General features: G+C 40.7%; 1 long non-coding RNA gene across 1 annotated transcript; it reads left to right on the plus strand.

Annotated features, from left to right (window-relative positions):
- Positions 1-218: 218 nt before the first annotated feature.
- LOC124284757 lies at positions 219-23143 on the plus strand. Its single transcript, XR_006900639.1, has 3 exons — positions 219-475; positions 13017-13026; positions 23133-23143. It is a non-coding gene; the product is annotated as an uncharacterized LOC124284757 (long non-coding RNA).
- Positions 23144-23380: the final 237 nt, after the last annotated feature.

Consider the following 23380-nt stretch of genomic DNA (forward strand, 5'->3'; position numbering starts at 1 on the left):
TCTAGTTCTGTTTTGAATATTGTTGTTGTGTTCCAATATCCAACTAAATGAGATTGCATCAGAAAACATGCTTTCTGGGATGAATTCGAATGGCGGCACAGATAATTGCTCCGGAAACTAATATAAAAGCTAATAAGCAGAATTCGGAATACTGGCCGGCTGGTATCGTCAATAAATGTAGTTGACACCAGCAGAAACCATTGAAAGCACCTCTTTCCTCTGCCGACGAGGTGCTAACACCAGCTGTTGCAGTCGTTCCATGCTGCAATTTGTGCACGAGCTGTCCGTGCGCAGTGGAAGTGTCGTCTGCTCGACAGCGATTTGTCGTCTGCTTGGACGAACATATCCAGCTACAGTTAAACGGTGTTGTAACTTCTGCTTTACATTGTGTGGGATGATAAGCTATTGGATCTATTACTTGGGATTGAGGCGTTTTGATCGGAAATGGTGGATTGTTTCAGAAAAACTGCTGAGGGTAAGTATTGAGAGCTGGATTAGAAACAAGCTAGATCGACGAAATTGTCACTGATAGAAGCCAAGCCGCCTGCTTCTCGTTTAAAGGATATCGATATTGAGAAGGTACAAAAGTTTATGTCGACTACATCAATCGATCGTGAAACTTTCAGAAGTGAATGAGTATCCTTGTCGATCAAGCAAATTATTAGTGTTACATTTATAGATTAAATAAAAAAATCAATTTTGTTATATGAATCTCATCCATAACGAAATATTAGATAGATCTAGCCATATGGTTGAACTTGTCTTCAGTTACAGAATATGAGAGTTATGTGTAACATAGTATTATATTTTAGACACAAAATCAAATCAACTCAGTATTTGAAATATAGCTCCCGCACAACGAATTTTAGTAAGCCAAATATTGGGCGGTAAGGGTAGCCTAATGGTTAAAGCGTCCGCTCGTCACGCCGAAGGCCCGGGCTCGATTCCCCACATGGGTACAATTTGTGAAGCCCATTTCTGGTGTCCCCCCGCCGTGATATTGCTTGAATATTGCTAAAAATGGCGTAAAACCATACTCAGTCAGTCAGTCAGTTAGCCATATGGTTAATCTCGTCCCAAACGACTCTGGGAATATTTGTAACATAATTTCAATTTTAGACATGAAATCAGATAAAATCAATATTTCTAATATACCTCATACATAATGAAATATTAGTTAGCCAGTTGATTTTTACCCTAGTTACAGATTGTTGATTAGGGACTGGAACTGCCGTTATCAATTATTCAACAGATCGTGTTACTAAAATATGATATTCCTTGAATACTTAACCCCTTTCAACTGTCTGCTAAACAACCAAATGTCATACGGAGTCAGGGTAGCCTAGTGGTTAAAGCGTTCGCTCGTCACGCCGAAGACCCAGGTTCAATTCCCCACGTGGGTACAATGTGTGAAGCCCATTTCTGGTGTCCCCCGCCGTGAAATTTGCTAAAAGCATCGCAAAACCATACTCACTCATACGTAGTCAGGGAGCATTCACTCGATAGAAACAAGATGCAAAGAAGCTATAATTGTTTTACTACTGTCAACAAACTACTCGTTTCGGTGGTAGTTTTAATAAACTAACCTTTGAAAAAAATATATCCCCGACTCCTCTAAATATCAAATGGATATTTCTTTATAATTTTGTCTATGATTGCATATTAATGCAACTGTTGATAACCATACGCTCTTATGTTATTACATCCCTATTAATAGGGCATCAATAAATATTGAGAATACATACATTTGTACACAAAATGCCGTTATACGTGTGGTCAGAACACCCTGCCATTGTTAATAGTTTCAGGATAGATCCTGATATGTATATACTTGGTACAAGGATCAGGTCAGGTAAAACTGATATAATGTCGCCATGAAAATTAATGCGCTATGACAATGACGTGGGTTTGAGTGTGTGGCTGTATGCAAAAGCCAGGACTATATCCGGTTATATACATCTAGCCTATGGAGTGAGTGAGCATGGTTTTACGCCGCTTTTAGCAATATTACAGCAATATCACGGCGGGGGACACCAGAAATGGGCTTCACACATTGTACCCATGTGGGGAATCGAACCGGGTCTTCGGCATGACGAGCGAACGCTTTAGATACTAGTCTGCCCTCCGGCCCTATCTCAGTAGCCTATGGATTAATGTGACGTAACACGAGTATAAGCTGTTTTGTTTGACCCGGATGCCCGATTAAGCGAACGACACAGTGTACTGACTGTGAGACGACCAGTCCAGGTATTATCCCACAATGCTGGCACCAGGCAGGGTAATAACAATTACCATCTTTTTAAGTCTTTTGATATGACGCAGCAGATCTATCCAGGAAGGCTTTCTCGAGGTTGATGAATCGTTCAAGATGATGTGGTAGTCTTGTTTTACGCTGCTTTGCTATGGGTTTACAGTCTGCGTAGTTGTAGGTGGGGTTGTGGGTGAGTGAGTGAGTGAGTACACCGCTTTTAGCAATATTCCAGCAATATCACAATGAATTGGCTTCACACATTGCACCCATGCGAGGAGACCCGTGAAGATCCGGGGTAGAATAGGTCTTCAGCAACCCATGCTTGCCACAAAAGGCGACTATGCTTGTCGTAAGAGGCGACTAACGAGATCGGGTGGTCAGGTTCGCTGACTTGGTTGACACATGTCATCGATTCCCAATTGCGCAGATCGATGCTCATGCTGTTGATCACTGGATGTCTGGTCCAGACTCGATTATTTATAGACCGCCGCCATATAGCTGGGATATTGCTGAGTGCGGCGTAAAACTAAACTCACTCACCCATGCGAGGAATCGAACCCGGGCATGACGAGCAAACGCTTTAACCACTAGGCTTCCTCACCGCCTTTAGACTGGGGTTGTGGTGCACTATGCCACTACCTTTCTATCTTTAATCGGGGGATATGTTCCTCGTCAGCCCTTTTGTTTTTACAACTAATGTCCGTCAGTGACGACTTCATCCTCGATAATCTCCAGGGTATACGTTACGATCACTCTCCACTATACCCTGGATGCATCCAGTGCTTGATAATCATATTACCTCCCTTTGCTGGCTCCGCATTCTCACAGTAGACAATCAGCTAAGCCGCCGTTACATCCGAGCTTGCCAGTGTCAACAAAGATAGCGGTCGCAGTCGTGAAGGTTTGTTAGTGCCACTCAGATTTTTGAGGAAATCATACAGACAAATTGACAGATCTGAAAAAATATATGAAAGAACTCCTTCTACCTCTTCCAGAGTACATCTGCATCAACTGTGTTGCTAAGTTTAAACGGTTAGATAATTTAAGAAGCGAAAGTGAGTTTTGATTGGTTCGCTCAACTTCCCAGCGTAGACACCTGATTGGATAAAAAGCCAGCCAAGGAAGGTAATAAATCAACGGGCCAAGCCGTGGATGCATCCAGGGTATAGTGGAGAGTGATCGTAACGTATACCCTGGAGATTATCGAGGATGTGACGACTTGTTCCTATCCCAAACCCGTTAAACTTCACGAAATTCATTTGCGATAATATGTTCTGTCTTATACGAAGTATGAGGCACAGTTTAGGGCACCCTAAATGTTCTTTACACCTTTCACACATGTTGGAGTTCGAACCTGGCCCATAGCATCTGCGAACCTTTAACCATCCGGCTAGGCCACTGCCTATTAAGAATATGTAACGTTTGTCTTGGCAGAGTCCGTATCATCGTCGATAATTCGTTTGTTTCGATCCAGAGGCGGTGGGATAGCCCAGTGGTTAAAACTTTCGCTCGTCATGTCGAAGACCCTGGTTCGATATTGCTTTCAAGCGGCGTAAAACTAAACTCACTCACTCACTCAAACTTGTTTCGATTTACGGTTCGCACGAAGTACAGTCGGTCGGTCCACAGGGCAGTCTTGTCACCACACTGTTTCGTGTTCTTGTAGGGGGCGGTGGGGTAGCCTAGTGGTTAAGGCGTTCGCTCGGCACGCCGAAGACCCGGGTTCGATTCCCCACATAGGAACAATGTGTGAAGCCCATTTCTGGTGTCCCCCGCCGTGATGTTGCTGTCTTGCTGGAATATTGCAAAAAGCGGCGTACAACTAAACTCGCTGACTCACTCACTCGGGTTGTTGTTTGCAGTCTGCGTTGATCGTCACTCCTAATATCAATCACTGGATTGTCTTGCCGAGAAACATTCACAATCAATAAGAACTTCCTTTCTTAATTGTAACATGTTTATATAACACTTAAAACCATATATAGGCCACCATATTAGGGAAAATAAATATGTTTCCAGCAATTACTATAAATACGATATCGTTTCATAATTGTGATATATATTTTTTTAAAAACATGAATATATTTACTCGTAATACAAAGTGCATATCATATTCAAACAATTAAAAAAAATAGAAAACGTTGTTTCAAATCTGAAATAATCGGTATAAAACACATAACCAAATGTATTCGTAATACGAAATAAGTATAAATTCTACCAATTACAATAAATTAAATGTTTTAAATCTCACATAGTTTATTTCAATGCATATACAAAGTATATTCTCATAAATATTAAAGTATGTATTATGTTAACAACTGAGTGAGAAAAAAGACGCAACTTTCTACTGGATTATTTGGATTGTTATCCTAATGAAATTCACTGATTCGAGACATCGGCACAATGTATGAAGCCTATTTCTAATGTCCTCCGTCCTCCGCTGTAATAATGCTAAGCTCGCTCACACACTCACACACCCACCCACCCACTCACTCACTCACTCCCCACTCACTCAACTCACTCACCCACCCACTCACTCCCCACACACCAGCTCACTCATCCAACCACCCACCCACCCACCCACCCCCCACACACCCCTCACTCACTCACCACCCACCCATCCACTCACTCCACTCACTCACTCCTTCCACTCACTCACCTCACCCACCCACCCACCCACCCACTCACCCACTCACTCCACCACCCACCCACCCACCCTCACACTCACTCACCCACCACCCATCCATCCACTCCTCCCCACTAACTCACCCACTCCACCCACCCACCCACCCACTCCCCCACCCACCACTCACACCCACACCTCACTCACCCACCCACTCACTCACCCATCCACCCACTCCTCCACCCACTCACCCACTCCACCCACTCACTCACACCCACCCACTCACTCCCCACCCACTCCTCCCCTCACCACCCACCCATCCACTCACCCCCACCCACCCACTCACTCCCTCCACCCCACTCACTCCCCCCAGTCCTCACCTCACTCAGTCACTCACTCCCCACCCAACCACTCACTCCACTCAAGCTTGACATCCCCGGAGCACTGGCAGGTCAGATGGGATCGCGATACCTGATCGATGGCTGTACTTGAAAGCCACATGTGCCACCCAGAACTATTGTCTCGTAATCAGGACGGCGTAAACTCCATTGTAAGCGTTCACAGTGCTGGTTGTAAACAGTAAGGACAGCGCGACAGCAGAATGGCATGGTAGATGTCGTATTGTAATTAAACAATGCTGATCGATATGCCTACGATGTGTTGGGACTGCGGACAGAGAGGGACTACAAATAGGGTAATTTTGTCAAACTGGAAGTATTCCAACTACTAGTATATGGCGGCGGTCTGTAAATAATCGAGTCTGGACCAGACAATCCAGTGATCAACAGCATGCGTATAGATCTAAGTAATTTGGATACGATGACGTGTGTTAACCAAGTCAGCGAGTCCTGACCACCCGATCCCGTTAGTCGCCTCTCACGACAAGCATGGGTTACTGAAGACCAGTTCTAACGCGGACCTTCACGTGGTTAAAGCGTTCGCTCGTCACGCCGAAGACCCGGGTTCGTAAAATCTATCCATGTTTTAATTTTGATGCATATGTCAATGTAGATTTGACGCCTCTGATTTATACTTGACACCTAACACAATACACAAACGAGGTGCCAAAAAACCTATTACCCCATTGTTTCATTATATACCTTGACTAGTAGCACTACGCCTTCTACACATATTTGCCGAGTGTGCACTAATGAAGAGTCGTTTAAGGATAATATTAGACCATTGATTAGAAAAGCCAGACAACCCAGTGATCGATGACTACTCTGATCACCTCGTTAAGTAGATTAATATTGATAACAACGAAGCCTCATTTCTCCAGACATCCATCATTTGCACTGACAGGTTTCCGGACTAACACCATTAGGTAACAGGATTTTTGTAGGAACGCATTCTGTTATATTTGCCAATTCGTCGCCAAAGAACGTTTTGTGCAAAGTCTTACATGTGTTAAATCATTTTGTACCATCACGCTTGACCATTGACCTGACTGTGGCATCGGCTCTCGCGATTTGGGCCATGAGGTAGCCTAGTGGTTAAAGCGTTCGCTCGTCACGCCAAAGACCCGGGTTCGATTCCCCACAGGGGTACAATGTGTGAAGCCCATTTCTGGTGTCCCCTGCCGTGATATTGCTGGAATATTGCTAAAAGCGGCGTATGACTGAACTCACTCACTCATGTATCCACAATTACAGCATAGGTGCATCTTTGTTTGAGGTAGGGATGTTTCAGTGGTGTTCAAAAACCGACAAGGCAGTACTCATACTGTGATGTCGTATGTGTTGTTTCCACAGAGTGAGCGAGTTTTGTTTTACGCCGCTTGGAAAACCCTATGGGTAATTTTACGGTATGTCAAGTTGGTGTGAGTGAGTGAATATGGTTTTACGCCGCTTTTGGCAATATTACAGCGACATCACGGCGGGGGACACCAGGAATGGGCTTCACTCAATGCGCCCATGTAGGGAATCGAACCCGGGTCTTCGGCGTGACGAGCGAACGCTTTAACCACTAGGCTATCCGAAGTGATGCAGGCCTTATACGTTTACCATTTTTGTGTATAGTGCCAAAACTAGAAACATAGCCAGGGCGAACCTGGGTTCGAATCCACGACCATAGGTTTCTGGCATATATAAGGGAGGTAACTCTATGCAACAAAATGTGACTCCACTGACAACTGTCACCGTCCCTTGATATGGAAAAACGGCTAAGTGCAGTGAACTCTACCTTCAGTGAATTTAATAATAACGATTACCAGAACTTTAAAACGGAGAAAGAACATCTTCCTAGACATGAAAGCGATATAGTCACCAATGGGACCCGCATTACAAGTTTATCTTATCTGCACGTAGAAGTTCTTTTTTATATCCTGTACAAAGGTCATTTTGGGGTCCTTGGCGTTAACATTGACGTCTAACTATTGGATGCTCTTTGACTTCTGAAGGCATGTAACTCCACCGGGAGATTTTTGTTTTTGTTTTGTCTTTCATTTGTCTACTGTCGAAACAAATTCTTTGTAGGCGTGTTAGTTTTTCAAGACTTGTACTTGCTATATCTCCATGCATGAACGTAGGCTTGTCTTATCACCAACGTAGGCATGTTTTATCAGCTAGGTAGGCTTGTTTTATCATGTTTTATCACCTACGTAGGCATGTTTTATCAGCTACGTAGGCTTGTTTTATCATGTTTTATCACCCACGTAGACTTGTCTTATCGCCTACGTAGGCTTGTTTTATCCCCTACGCAGGCTTGTTTTATCACCTACGAGGGATATGCTTATCTCCTACGTAGATTTGTTTTATCTCCTACTAATCACTTAAGACAGCCTTACGCATCCTTCGTAGATTTGTCTTATTTTATAAGTAGAGTTTTTAATCTCCTACGTAGGGCTGTTATGTCTCCTACGAAGATTCGTTTTAAGTGTAGACTCTGCAGTTACGTGCCCTACGTAGGCTTATTTTTATGATACATGAGCTTCTTACATCTCCTGCATGTACGTAGTATTGTCATGTTCATCAAATAGACCTGTTTTATCTCCTACGTGGGGATTTTTTCCTCACACGATAGGGATATTTCCCCCATGCTTAAGCTTTTGTCCCTTACGTACATTTGTCATATCTCCTAGCCTATTGTATGCTGTTATCATCTACGAAGCCATATTTTATATCCTACATAGGCTTGTTACATCGGCTGCCTGTACGAAGGTTTGTCATATGCTACCTATCTCGTACGTAGGCTTCCTTTATCTCATTGGGATATGTATCTCATACGTAGGGATATTTACCCCATGCATAAGCTTTTTCTATCCCTTAATACGTAGACCAACTGAATCTTGTTATTCATAGGGTTGTTTTATCTCCTATATTCACGGAGGCCTGATATATCTCGACATTTACGTAAACCGTCGCACAGGTTTATTTTATCTCCTTTCAGATAAATAAAATGTTTGACTTGAAAAGTTTATACAAATCCCTGAAAACCGTTGCTTGTCCAGCCAGTTGGCCTGAGTGCAGTCCCCCTTTTAATCCTGTGATGTCTAAAAAATGGACCACGTCTTGTTGAGGTTTATAAACATTTGTTTGCCCCCTGTTGTCCCCGTGCTTTCTGCCAGATGAGCTCACAGTATGGGCGCACGGAATCCTCGCGTGCCACGTGCACTTAAAGACGTATGATACAACAATAACAGAAGTAATTACCGTTATCTATGGATTATCTCACTGAATAGACGTTTTAATGTCATATAAAATGCATAAAAAATCAGTTTCTCCCAAACATGGTCATCATGACCCTTTGGACTGTTTGCCGTTTTCATAACTTAAATAATGTAAAGTGGACAAATTATTTCAAATTAGTACAAAAGCTCAACAGTCTTCGTAATAGATATGATGGGACCTAAACGGAAAAACAACGGTGAGAATTACATTACAGGTTCTCTGGAAATCGTGTAGGCTATCAAATCTTCCCAATGACTAGGGGTGGATATTGCAGAGAATTTTCATATTGCGATATATTGCGATGCGAAAGCATATATTGCGATATGTATTGCAATATATTGCAAGAAGTCTTTTCAACAAAAAAACTACTTATACTCGAGTTAATGCTTGATTTATAAAGCAAAAACAAAACAAAATCATCATGTTTGATTAAGCTTTAATAAAAACTTTTAATCCTGACAAAATAAAAATATTAATAATATTTGGCACAAATGAAACAAGGCAATATCCGAAGATTTCCGAGTGTTACGAAGTTTTCCGAATGCATGTCAAAATACCGGTTTTCGATCAGCGTATCGCAATACGTATCGTTTTCATGTCTGAACCGGTAAATACCGGTAAACCGGTTATATTGCGCAGCCCTACCAATGACCTTTATCTATAAATCAGTATAGGATATTGATGAGCAAAGTCAAACAGGCAAACTCATGTTCGAGTCCAGTTGGAAGCGGGGAGTTAGCCTAGTTATTAAAGCGTTCGCTGGTCTCGCAGGAGACCCGGTTCGATTCCCATATGGCTACTGTGTGTGAAACCAATTTCTGGTGTCCCCGCCGTGATAAATCGTAAAAGTGGCATAAAACCGAACTCATGCGCTCACGCCACCTGGTGACAGTGACCTGGTTGATTATGTATGGGTGTGTCCCGACGGATTAAAATAGTTATCACTTAAATTATTACTTACAGGCTATCGTTATACGCAGAACTTCGGATTACACGAATACAAATTGTTTTTGAGTGAGTTTGTCTACTAAATAATTATATATCATATTACAGCTAAGTACGTTTCTAACGAACACGCTTTTAACGAACTATTGGATGTAACGAATTGTTTTGGTGCCGGTCTCGTGTTGTACATATTAGCCGATATAGGAATAACGCACTACAATTAATGGTCCCTTTCACTTCGTTATAACCGTTGTATACTGCATTGTCGAGTTTGGCATTCACCACACCACTTCCTACATGAAGGTAAATATGTACCAAGATTCTCAGTTTGGTAAAATAGCGTGTGAACTTGCAAACCTGTCAGTGATTCGATGTTTAAAGATATCCTTTCAACTACCATCTGTCTGAAACAGGAGCGTTTCACTTGAATTACAACAGCTTTTGTAAATAATTACAAGAAAATTACAACAGCATTTCTAAATATTTTCAAGAAAATTACAACAGTATTTCTAAATAATTGCATGAAAATTACGACAGCATTTTAAAATAATTACGAGAAAAATACAACAGCATTTAAAATAATTACAAGAAAATTACAACAATATTTCTACATGTTTGCAAGAAAATTATAACAGCATTTCTAAATAATTACGAGAAAAATACAACAGCATTTCTAAATATTTTCAAGAAAATTACAACAGTATATCTAAATAATTACGCAAAATTAGCAAAAAATTTACGACAGCATTTTAAAATAATTACCAGAAATAATGACAACAACATTTTAAAAAATGATTTCTAAATAAAAATTACAACAGCATTTCCAAATATTTGCAAGAAAATTACAACAGCATTTCTAAATAATTAGGAGAAAATACATACTGCATTTCTGTATAGGTTTCAAGGCCCATTCAGTAAATATACTCATGCTTGTATAATGGTTTCCAGGCCTTCATTTTATCTTCCGGAGCCAGAACGTTTCGTAAATAATTGTGTCTTAAATACTGACCTATACCTGACCAGCAAACCCATTCAGTAATGGTATATATTTTTAAATGATAAGCACATTGCAAAAAATTAAATTTTAAAAAGAATATTTAATTACTTTCAGAAAATGCGGTTTTGCAACAGCTGTCCATAAAGGGTTACTGTTATTAAAAGATAAAAAAAGGAGCTTTTAAAATGTGTAATTGCCTGGGGCTATCCTTCCATCCAGTTGTATTTCGATTTACACGTGTCATTCGACAAATCGATGTGCTTTGATACTGACGTGTGTATGAACGACATGCATATTATCGACACATTCATATATATTTGACTTCGATATAATGATATGATTCCACATGCATTCTTATAGATGAACTAGGGGCTGGGGGTAGCCTAGTGGTTAAAGCGTTAGCTCGTCACGCAGGATACCCGGGTTCGTTTTCCATATGGCTACAATGTGTGAAACCCATTTCTCGTGTCCCCCGCCATATTGCTGGAATATTGCTAAATGCGGCGTCAAGCCATACTAACTCACTCACTCACTCATTATAGGTGTAAATTTTGATATACAAATGTAATTATATTTAAGCAGCGACTTCAATTTACACATCGATACACACATACTTCGACACAAACATATCCCGACAATATTGAGACTTAAAAATTTACCAAACGTTTTTGTGGGGCAGTTTCGCAGACGTCACAGCTGTCGCGCCAATATCGTCATCACGGATGAGGAACTTTATAATACAATATATAATATATACTGATTAGGATTTGTATGTATTGCATATGTAAAACGTCAGGTATGTTTTCATATCATTCCCTCTTGGCTGTTGAGAGGACGCCGGTTCGTCATTAATATGTATGATATCCTGAATGAATAAGGTAGGTTTATACACTATATATCAGATACAACCCCATGAATATTAACTGTTATTTTGTGTAATGGAGCGCTTTGCATCGATATAGCATTTCAAATATGGCGTTAAAGTGAACTCGCGTGCAAATAAACCGATGATATTGTAAAACGGTTTTGGCGGTAACAGCTTTGGAACAAGCAACGTTAGTTTTTTTGTAAGGTCATGGTCAAAGCGTCAGTCCGGAGGGCTGAAGGTCGGGATTCGATCCTTGGGTGCGGCGTAAAACTAAACTCACTCACTTGGCTGTGCCATGCAAAAAGAGGCCATAATATGCATGGTAGTTCGCGTTACCCTGAATGGTGCCAAGCATTAAGGGGAAAAACAAGACGGGCGGCTTGGGTCCGTATACTGTGTTTGAATATGGTAACGATGTTAGCATGGGCTAAAATTCTAAAACTGGCATTAATCGTAAATGCAACGTTAAGATCACATTTCAATCACTTCACCTTACGCTCAAAGTCAAACGGTGAGTGAGTGAGTGGTGGTTAACGCCGCAGTCAATAGTTTCGTATTTTCACAAACTTTTTTCACGTGATTAATTTCAGTATTATTATCTTTTGATTTGGGACTAGACAGGAGACCAGTCTAAAATCAAGTGGCACCAATTACGTCATAATCAAAGGGTGGTAACTCTGGCCTGTTTAGCTCAGAAAACAAAGGCCTCACAATGGCATAACATTTCAGCACTTATAATGAGGGTTATACTTTCATTGTAATAAAAATGAGTGCATATTTTCAAACACTGACATTAACTAATTAAAAATTTCTATTTTGCTTCACATAAGAATAAATGTGACTTTTTCGTGTACACTTCCCCTTTAACGCAGCAGTCAACAGCATTCCTGGGGTAGCATGAACTGACTGACTGAGTTTGGTTTTACGCCGCTTATTATTCCAGCCATGAGGCGGCACGATATTACGAATTGTACCCATGTGGGTCTTCGAACCCTCGGTCTTTTTGACGAGCCAACGCTTCCTAACGCACTAGTCTACCCCACCGCTGCCGGGGTAGCATGGAGGTCTGTAAGTGAGAGTTTGGGTCAGACATGCCATGTAATCACTGAGAAGAGAGGGACGGTTCACTCCATCGTGGTACAAACATACCTTCATTCATCAGACAAATCCCGGGGCGGCGGGGTAGCCTAGTGGTTAAAGCGGCCGCTCGTCATACCGAAGGCCCGAGTTCGATTCCCACATGGTCACAATGTGTGAAGCCCACTTCTAGTGTCCCCCGCCGTGATATTGCTGGAATATTGCTACAAGTGGCGTAAAACTAAACTCACTCACTCACACTCAGACAAGTCCTAGAACACACTGAGCACTGGGATTCCCATCTCGGTCTACTGCGGCGTACTTTAACATTCAACAACTCAAGTTTACGACTACAAAAACAAGCTTGTTCAGCTTGACCTGATCAAGTGAATACTAATGCACTGCGTGACCGTGTCACAAATGGTTGAGTCTATTATTGTGAAGGGGTGCACCTTTGTCAGTTGATTGTCAACATGTCCGAACAGGCGAGACAAGGTCGCCGTTTAACATTCTCTGCTCCCCTATTGAATGAAGTTAACTCGACCTGCCGTTTGCGCGAATTGACCTCGAGGGTCATGCATATGTAGAGTAGCTCAGGTCAAGCTGAACACGCTGTACAAGCTGTACACATAACGTACTTCGACTCCCTCTCGCTCAGATTGACTGTGTATTTCCTGTCATGGAATATAGAGTTGGAAGAGAAGTCGCCCAGCAACTCCATCAACCCAATTAAACAGAACAAAATAATGATTGAATGAAGTGTTGGAATACAAAGCAATATTGCCGTTGTAATTTACCTGTTGTCCTACCTGATTGCATTCACCTTGTGAACGCGATAGGAGGTCATGTGCCATTGAGGGCATGGTCTGTGACGAGGCAGATTGTGTGACATCGTGTGACTTCTTGTCAATGTGGGCTAGAGCGTTGCTTACATCATTTCAGGCACTTGTTTTGTTTCGTCCAGACTCGATTGTTTAAAGCCGGTAGTGATACAGACAGAATACTGCTGACTCTGCATTAAACGATATCCACTCACTCACTACACTGCAGGACATCAGACATTAACGGTTTGTATATATAGTACCCATCAAAGGTTTAGACTCACTTGTGTAAATGTAGCCACTTACTTCAGTCAACTGTTCTAAACTAGATTTTGTAAAATATTCCATACTGTTTAAAGGTACTGTTTACACATGCACTGATGCATTGTAAAAAACATTCGTAACGTTGAAAAGATTATTTTCATGAGTTCAGTAAATGATGAAAATCAGTGAAAATAGGCGAATTCTTAACAAACTTTTACTCCAAAACGCAGCGGTTCACATACACGATATCTGCGCATGCTTTCCAGCAATTTGATGCATGATCCTCGTGCAATTTATCTGCATATGGTTTGTTGTTGGTACCCCCAAGTTAGTAAAGAAATTCATCTTCGAACCATATATATATATATATATATATATATATGTATATATCCATAACATATAGTGAGTACTTTAAGTGAGTCTTTACTTTTGATGGGTAGTATATTTTTGTATTGGTCGGTTATCGCACCACTTTGGAATACTAAAAGTATGAGTAAAAGAGCGAATTTGGGCCAGATAATCCAGTGATTGACATCATGAGCATCTATCCACTCACTTGGGATACGATGACATGCATCAACCGGAACAACAAGCCTGTCCACCCACCCTATTTGGGCAACTGTTACGAAATCTAATCCGGATCTTCACGGGTAAAGAAAAGCAGTGGCGTGGTAAGAGTTATATTCTTACGTGAACTTTTACGGTTTCTCACCAAGTGGATGTAGATGTTGCACACCTTCCTTGCCGTTCCCATCCTTCTGTCCGTCAGCAGGCCCTATTAAATGATACAGAGGCTGCGCAATGCACGTAATCTGGGGCCCGATCCGCAAAGCACGTAATCTGGGGCCCGATCCGCAAAGCACGTAATCTGGGGCCCGATCCGCAAAGCACGTAATCTGGGGCCCGATCCGCAATGCACGTAATCTGGGGCCCGATCCGCAAAGCACGTAATCTGGGGCCCGATCCGCAAAGCACGTAATCTGGGGCCCGATCCGCAAAGCACGTAATCTGGGGCCCGATCCGCAAAGCACGTAATCTGGGGCCCGATCCGCAATGCACGTAATCTGGGGCCCGATCCGCAAAGCACGTAATCTGGGGGATCCCGGGGCCCGATCCGCAAAGCACGTAATCTGGGGCCCGATCCGCAAAGTACGTAATCTGTGGGCCCGATCCGCAAAGCACGTAATCTGGGGCCCGATCCGCAAAGCACGTAATCTGGGGCCCGATCCACAAAGCCTTCGTAGCACTGCGTCATTCGTTATCCTATGATAAACCATATAGTTACGACAGTTCGTAACGCTACGAACGCATTGTGAAACTGGACCACTAGATGTCAGATTTTCATCTGTGGAAGCCACGTTGGCTGAGTGGGTTAGATCGCTGACTTAGTATGCTGGCGATTAAGCGCCTTACTCTGAGAGTGGGGGTTTGAGTCGCGGATCTGACTCAACCGAAAAAGTACTAGAATCTATACTTTATTGCGAAAGTGTAACCCCATATGTAACATATGTTACATTTGATCACGTTGTAAAAGGCACTGCATTTATATATTGATCGACATTGTGTTTCAATACATGTACAGTATTTACAATGCAATTGCTACCGCTGGTTAATACACGTGGCACGCTGTGCTGCTTGTATCGAGTTTAGCTGAACCGGCATCACATACAATGAGACGTCTCTGCAGAGAGAGGTACCTTATCTGAGTAACACATAGGACTTAATGAGATCGGGGATGACCCGAACTTGAATTGGCGTGGATCAGTGTCAGTCGATGCTTGTCACATGCAATCATATGCTTGACTAAAAGATTTGATGGAATATGGTGTCATTTGAATATCCAACCACCTCGAATATAGCAGACACTGATCCAACTGTGGACGTCTTTCAACTTTCCATTTTGCAACAGCACATGACATTTCTTAACTTGACAGGTTATTAATGATTATATTTTGGTCTCTCGATGTGATAAAAATCAGTTGAAAATCAATGGAAGATCTGGGTTAAAAATCGTCTTCAGCAAACCCATGCTTGTCGTAACGGGACTGAATCCGGGCCAGGCTGATTGGTCATTACGAGATCGTATCCTAGTTACGTAGGTCGATACTCGTGATACTCACCATCTACTGTAACTATATCTCAATACAATTTGCGTAACAAGTCTAAGTTGGCTATTCCAAAGTTTCGAACCACAGTTCTTCTAAAGTCATTTATCTATGATTGTGCTTGTTTATGGAATAATCTCACAATAAAATGTACCAATTCATTACCATCATTTATATTCAAATTATCTGAAAAAAATTGATAAAATTCCAAAACTTAGTGTGTTAACACCATTCTGGGCATTGGTTAAAATCTAATAATTGATGATTGGTCCATTACAAACCGATCAATCATCGAAAATAATTGGTTAGCGTACATTTATCAAATGTTCCTGTTATTTTTGTTAATGCACACAAAAAATAAAGAAAAAACATGTAGTAATTTGTTTGTTTTGCAAATTGCATAAAGTCCATTTGCAAATTTTGCATATTTAAATGATGATTAGTATGTTAGGAACACATATTTCCTGGATTCTTTAAGATAAATTCAATCATGACTTGGAACGAGCTTGTACATGTAGTGCTTATGAAATGTAAATTTAATGACACAGACAAAACCAGCCTTGTGAAAAATATTGTTAATGCAAACAAGTGTTCCAAGATTGGTCGTGTTCGATTATGAGAAAACATGTTCGATTGCTTGGTCGTTTAGTCACTGCGACCAATCTTCGATTATTTCAATTAATCGGACCACCACTAGCTGTGTTACATGCGATAAAGCAATGCAGGGCACGAGGAAGGAGCGAGATAACCCAAGCCAGGATAACGTACAGTTGTTTACAACCCAAACACATGTCTTGGTGTAATTTGCAATTATTAATTGTGATATTTACATAGTTTCAAAATATATATCACAAATAATTAATGCCATAATGCGTATGTCATTAATCTGAGAAAGTAAACAATGATAATATACAATTATGGGTGCCTCAATTAAGTCTAAGAACGAATAAACCCTCACTTTGTGATGGCCAAAGGATAAACTGTACTGAGATCACATGACTAAAACGTAAGCCTCAACAAATTTTCTATTGGTGAGATCTCCCCTCTTGTTGATAAGCGTTTATTAAGCGTACAAACTGTATGTCACATTGGATTGTTTCTTAGCACTATCAAAACCCGATAGTTTATCTCTTTGATTCGTTTTATTGCATCGTATTTTGTGTCATATTTCGACCTTATTGCCGAGATCGATGTAGTGTCTACCCAGGGGTTATCAGGATAGCGCTATCGAATGACCACATTTGATTTCAGCGCCATAACATCAATACTTACTTGATTGTTGGTCGTTTAACACATAGCAGTATTCCAGCTATAAGACGGAGGTCTGTAAATAATCGAATCTGGATTGGACGAACCAGTGACTGACATCATGAGCATCGATCCATTCTCAGTTGTGTTACGCAGACATTAATAATAATAATAATAAGGGTACTTATATTGCGCAATACTCCATACCACAAAGGGGCATGCTCACAGCGCGCATTATTCAATCAAGACAGCCAGCTTGCTTATCCGATCCCGTTAGTTGCCTCTTGCGATAGGACTGGCTATCGATATAGACCACAGCGATCGATAATCGTTAACTTAATATCGACAGATTATCGTTAAATATCGGAGACGTATGTTGTGACCTTAAATGTAGAATGGTCTTAAGTGTAGAATAGTCATGAATATTCATCAGTGGGCGGAAATTATATGACCACGTCACACGTGTTTCCTACGCACTGCTTCTCACTTAAACACGGAAGTGCCTCTACTTCTGCTGAGTCGTGTAATACTACAAAATTAATTACTTTTGGGTTATTTAAGTTATAAAAAAATGAAAGCGATTTTCAACTGCCAATCAGTAAACTTAAACCTTCAACCTCATATGCATGTTTTGTTGAGACATTGTGTCAGGCAATGGCAGTCGATGAGGCGTGTTATTTGGACGTGCAGTTCACTTCACTTGTTCTGCGGAAGATAATAGGCCGTGTATGTGACGTAGCACATAAGCTCCTCCCACTGATGAATATTCATGATTATTCTACACTTACGCCCATTCTACATTAAGGTCACAACCGACGTAATTGAGCAAAAAATGCTACAAATATTTGAAATAAATAAATATATTTCACATCACTGGGTAGTGGTGACATGTTTTTGAATGGATTATTAACAAAACAGCGTCCGGAACATAATTTAGAAGTAGACCACGATTCAAGTAGATTTTATGAGAAATGTTTTTGATCACAAAAAAATCATGACGATAGTATCGATAACACAATTTCATATCAATAATCATTTTAAAAAAACTATCGACGCAGTCTAAGTTAACTTAGGCTCAGTATTATTCGTTACACTGCTATACTGAGTCTCAGCAGTGTAACGAATAATACTGAGCCTAAGTTTTCTTAGACTGCCTATCGACGATATTTTCGATTATACAGATCATTTTAGCCAGCCCTATCTTACGACATGTTCTCCCTGTGCGCGGGGTAGAATAGGTCTTCAGCAACCCATTCTTGTCCTCAAAGGCGGCTATGCTTGTCGTAAAAGGCGACTAACGGGATCGGGTGGTCAGGCTCGCTGACTTGGTTGACACATGTCATCGGTTCCCAATTGCGCAGATTGATGCTCATGCTGTTGATCACTGGATTGTCCGGTCCAGACTCGATTATTTACAGACCGCCGCCATATAGCTGTAATATTGCTGAGTGCGGCGTAAAACTAAACTCACTCACTCACTCTCCCCTGTGCGTGGCCTAGCTAGAATACCTGCGTGGGTGTCCCAAATCACTAAAAGAGATCAAGTGATACGGCTAATTGACTTGGTCGATGCGTGTCGTCGTATCCCGACTGTCATGGACGCTGCTCATTTCATCAACCACCTTTCATCTTGCCCAAACTCTATTATATACAAACCGCAGAACAGGTTACACCATTAATTTGGGGCGGTGGGGCAGCCGAGTGGTTAAAGCGTTCGGTCGGCACACCGAAGACCCGGGTTCGATTCCCCACATGGGCACAATATCTGAAGCCCATTTCTGGTGTCCCCGGCTGTGATATTGCTGGAATATTGCTAAAAGCGGCGTAAAACTACACTCACTCACTCACTCACTACAGTATGAATTCTACCACGTTAGACAACAAACGAAGTGAACTGAACTCAAGCTTCGGATCAATTTTCCCGCTGTTCGACAATAATTACATGAATCAGTGGTTTCTTCAGTCTGCTTCGACAAACCCGTGATCAAACTCCTGCTGTTTCCATCATATAGCGTCAGGTGCAGTAGAGTCGCACTGAAACCTATATCATTCAAGCCTCACAATTAGTAACTCTATATGAATGCGCTGCCGGTTGATAAGGCAAACAACTGTTGCAAAAGCCATTTGTATATTCATGCGCCCGTTCCATTCGGGGCCTTTCGGCTTCTTCCGTTACTCCTTCCGACAGCACATTCGTAACTACTCGCCACTTTCCGTGATCTTCCGGAATGTCACGAGTGGTTACGAATGCCGACCGCAGTCAAATCCCACATTGAGCTATCGGACCTTTGCGTTAATCAAAACATGTATTTATAAAGAATAGGTTAGGGTCTGTATTGGTTTTCAAGACAAAATGAAAAAAATGTTTTATGTGGCTGACCACCGATTATACCCGAATGACTATTGATCCGAAATATTGACTATTTTCAAATTTTTGATTGCCATACTTCCCCGTCATAATGCGGCTTCACTAAAATGACAATTACAGCTAAATAGTGATGAGTTTTACCAACTAGCGTGACTTAACAAATCACCAAAGTGTGCACACCGCTGGGCTAAGTTTATAATGAACGCTTAACGTAAATGAAATTTTGCTTACAGGTAAATTCGAAAACAAGCAACATAAATTCATGACCCCGATAGGCAACAAGTTCATTGTTATGTTCATTTTGAACTGGTTATCGTGCAAGCTGTTTTGCTGAAGCCATGACTGTTTGCCGAATTCAGACAGAACGTTCAACATTTTTGTTTTCAAAACCCATTTGCTTCCAAACTGAAACATGAGTCTCATTAACCAGTTCAAACAATGACCTACTTTTAAGCCGATCCGAATTTTCTCGTGTGAAAGTGAAAAGATACACTACAAACAGCTATGGTTACACTGAATTCAAATTCCTTGTTCCATAAGAAAATGGTATTTACATATGAATTGTAATTTAAACTGTAATTAAATCGTATTTCTATGTTTTATGGCTAGGTTTAGGCAGCATGACAGTAACTTAGACGTCACAGACTGCCCCTGTTTGATGAGGTCGTAAAATGATTCACAATTCATCTGGCTCACTGGTTACACCTGTTATGTGTTGTTTGCACTTATTCAGTGTATTTTTGTAACGTACAATGTGATTGATATAATATCAAGTCCGTACCAGATCGCCAAACGTTTCTAGCGGCCGAGCCTCGTTTTGAGATTTCCACGATTTCCAGATTTCCGTTTGTCAGAGCAAGCTGTATACGACAGCGCACGCTGCACGCCGTGTTTGCAAGGATTAGAAGGAGCGTAGTGTTGCAATATAAAAGTGCCTAGATGTATCAAATAATACTGATTAATATGTATGTATCCATTTGAATGAATTGGTCTCAAAATTCTGGACTAGTTATTGTACTAAGTTGCGCAATAGGACGGAACCCAGTCAGCAGGACTTAATTTTATTGATATAATTATCACTACCTCTCCTAAATACAAATCCCAAATCTTACTACCTAGAGACAAATGACCATGAAGATAAAACCTCTTTAACTGACTTGTTGAACAGCGCTAATTCTGCCTTTCAAAGTGCTGGAATGATTTAAATTTATACATGGTCGAATGATAAATATATTATTCCTCGTCATTTATTCCAACAAATCACGGTTGGTGAATTTAAATGAAAAAGAATAATCAATTAGATCGTTCGTAATCATCAAATGAGATCATTTGGCAATACCATCACGAAATAACTGAAACCGGTGATACTGACAGATGAAAGAAAGTATACACCTGTGTTTGATGATGGCCCAAAAACAAACAAACGAGTATTGACTATATTCGATGGTGGTATTTGTTAAGTACATGATGATTGTGGTTTTTACCTCTAGTTTGCAGTGTATGGGCAGGTGTTTTCAGCCTGGTATTGATTTTAATATTTGTATTGTTTTTGTCAAACTCTATTTTCAAGTATATACGTCTCTTTGTCCAGCAGTTGACTTGCACTCGAAAAATGTCACCTGAAATAATGACGACTTTGTTATAATAGAACCTAATAGAACAAAAATCAGATTATGTTGCCTGTGTAAACAATCTACCTATGTAATAGCTTCAGAACGACTGACATGTGATGAATGGAAAGTACCGTTAATATCTTTTTAGGAAGCAATAAATGATGTGGCGGAAATTAGCTGTCAGCGTTTATGGTTTTCAAAAGCAGTTTTGTGAAATATATACGTTCTAGTTATCTGATCTCATTTATCTAACATTTTGATCTTTCAGTGTGTGGAGACACTTAGTTGGCGGATGTGGACACTTTTAAAAGGAGGGCGTGGTCATGTTGTGACTGACTGACTGACTGACTGAGTGAGTTTGGTTTTACGCCGCTTTTAGCAATATTCCGGCAACATCACGGCGGGGAACACCAGAAATGGGCTTCACTCATTGTACCCATGTGGGGAATCGAACCTGGGTCTTCGGCGTGACGAGCGGACGCTTTAACCACTAGGCTACCCACCGCCCCTAGGGGAATATATTACAAACACCGTATTATCCATAATGGTTTAACTGGACTTGACGCGACTAGTCAAACATTTTCAACATACATTTATTGACTGATAACTGTTCTTTAATTGAGATATTGTCATTATCTGAAATTTAAGAATATTTGATAATATTAATATTTATTTATTTTCGTTCTGTTTTGTTTTTATGTTTTACAAACGTTTTTTCAAGACTTCATCGATTACATCTATGCCAAAATATGACCCTGGGCACGAATGTTTGTTAAGATCTTTGTTGTCTCTACATCACATTGTTACATGAAGAGACTTTCAGGCATAATATAAGTACTAAAGATCAAACCTTCCATGATGAATAACATTATGTTAAAATATAGTTTTTAGTGGTCTTCTTTACATACATGAACATGAATTCAACAGGTGTACTAAGAATACCAAATGCATTATGAATATTATAATCAGATTATGGTTTAATTCCAATAAATATTTCCACACAGTATGAATAATAAATTGAACAAGGTTTCTTAGGGCTTGGATAATTCATGTATCTGTCACTAAAATGACCGCCTAAGTGAGTGTGTGAGTGAGTATAGTTTTATACCGCACTCAGCAATATTCCAGCAATATGGAGGCGGTCTGTAAATAATCGAGTCTGGACCAGACAATCCAGTGATCAACATCATGGGCATCGATCTACGCAAGTCAGCGAGCCTGACCACCAGATCCCGTTTGTTGCCTCTTACGAGGAGCATGGGTTATTGAAGAACAATTCTAACCCGGATCTTCAGGGGTGAAATGACCGCCTGAAGTACATATAATGTTCGATTGATATTTTGCCCCAGACAATTGGTATATATGTTAGTCGAAAAACATGCATGTGACGTGCTACGGTAATACGTTAGCACCTCACGCTGGATGCCCGGGTTCGACTTCCGATGTGGGTGTCCCCTGCCGTGACATATGGCCCCCGAAGAAACCCGAACTATGATATATAGAAAGGTGGGGACCTCTGATCCGCCATACACTTTTTGAATATTAACCTCTTGTCTATACAGTACTGTAGTAACTGAAGCAGGGGCAGGACCCAGGTTTTTGTAGAAGGGTTTTAGGGGGAAATGCTCCTCTGGAAATATTTTCCGGGGGAGAGGGGATCTGCCCCTGACTGAAGCCAAATACGTAGAAATATTTTGCGAGGATGTGTTTAGGTCGTTGAACACAAAGGGAAGGAACTCTTTCATTCCACATCAAGAGTAACTTGCCCTTTATGACCTTGCATTAGTTTATGTCGTCATGTATGACAGAGCAAAACACAGTTCGGAATGACCTGTTCCTACCAAAATGAAAGGTACAATATATTGTTATTCAATTTCAACTCATTTGTCTGAAAGTATTAGCTGTGTCAACATATCCGATATATCTTTATTCAGTCAGTCCCCATGACAATCGGAAGTTCTTGAAAAGAAGTGTTAAATCAGACTCAGTCTGTATGAAGTTCTAACATTAGCCTAGCACACTCCCGTGCGATAATATAATATACATAGGCCTTTAACGAAATAGGGATCACTGCACCCGTTTAACGCGATAATACTGTAACGGTTTCTTGAATTATAAGTAATTTTACGACGTGTTTTCTAGATTCTATGTATGCCGTGTTCCTAAACATCTCAGGTAAGTTGGGTTATTGACTACAAATGCATATCTCACGTCTTTTCTACATCATATTATAATGTTCCTTTTTATCAGTTACTTTGGCAATTTAAAGTATTTGTGTGTCAAGTAACCTTACGCAACCTAGCCTATTTTTTCTTTTTTTCAATGTTTTTTATTAATTTCAGCTCAGATCAATAGGCAGTACATTGTGTAACATCAATGTCGCAAGTAAATTTGTCACAAAATACAATTGAAGCATGGGTAAATATAACTGACATTTAGGACTGCAATACAGCTGTTTCCATCTGGCATGAAATGAAGGCAAAGTCTTATCCTTAGGTGCAATAATTTTTCGACTTTAAAAATAACCTTGAC

This window comes from Haliotis rubra, unplaced genomic scaffold, assembly GCF_003918875.1.
Source record: "Haliotis rubra isolate DU_JTF1 unplaced genomic scaffold, ASM391887v1 Scf344, whole genome shotgun sequence".
Lineage (NCBI taxonomy): Eukaryota > Metazoa > Mollusca > Gastropoda > Lepetellida > Haliotidae > Haliotis > Haliotis rubra.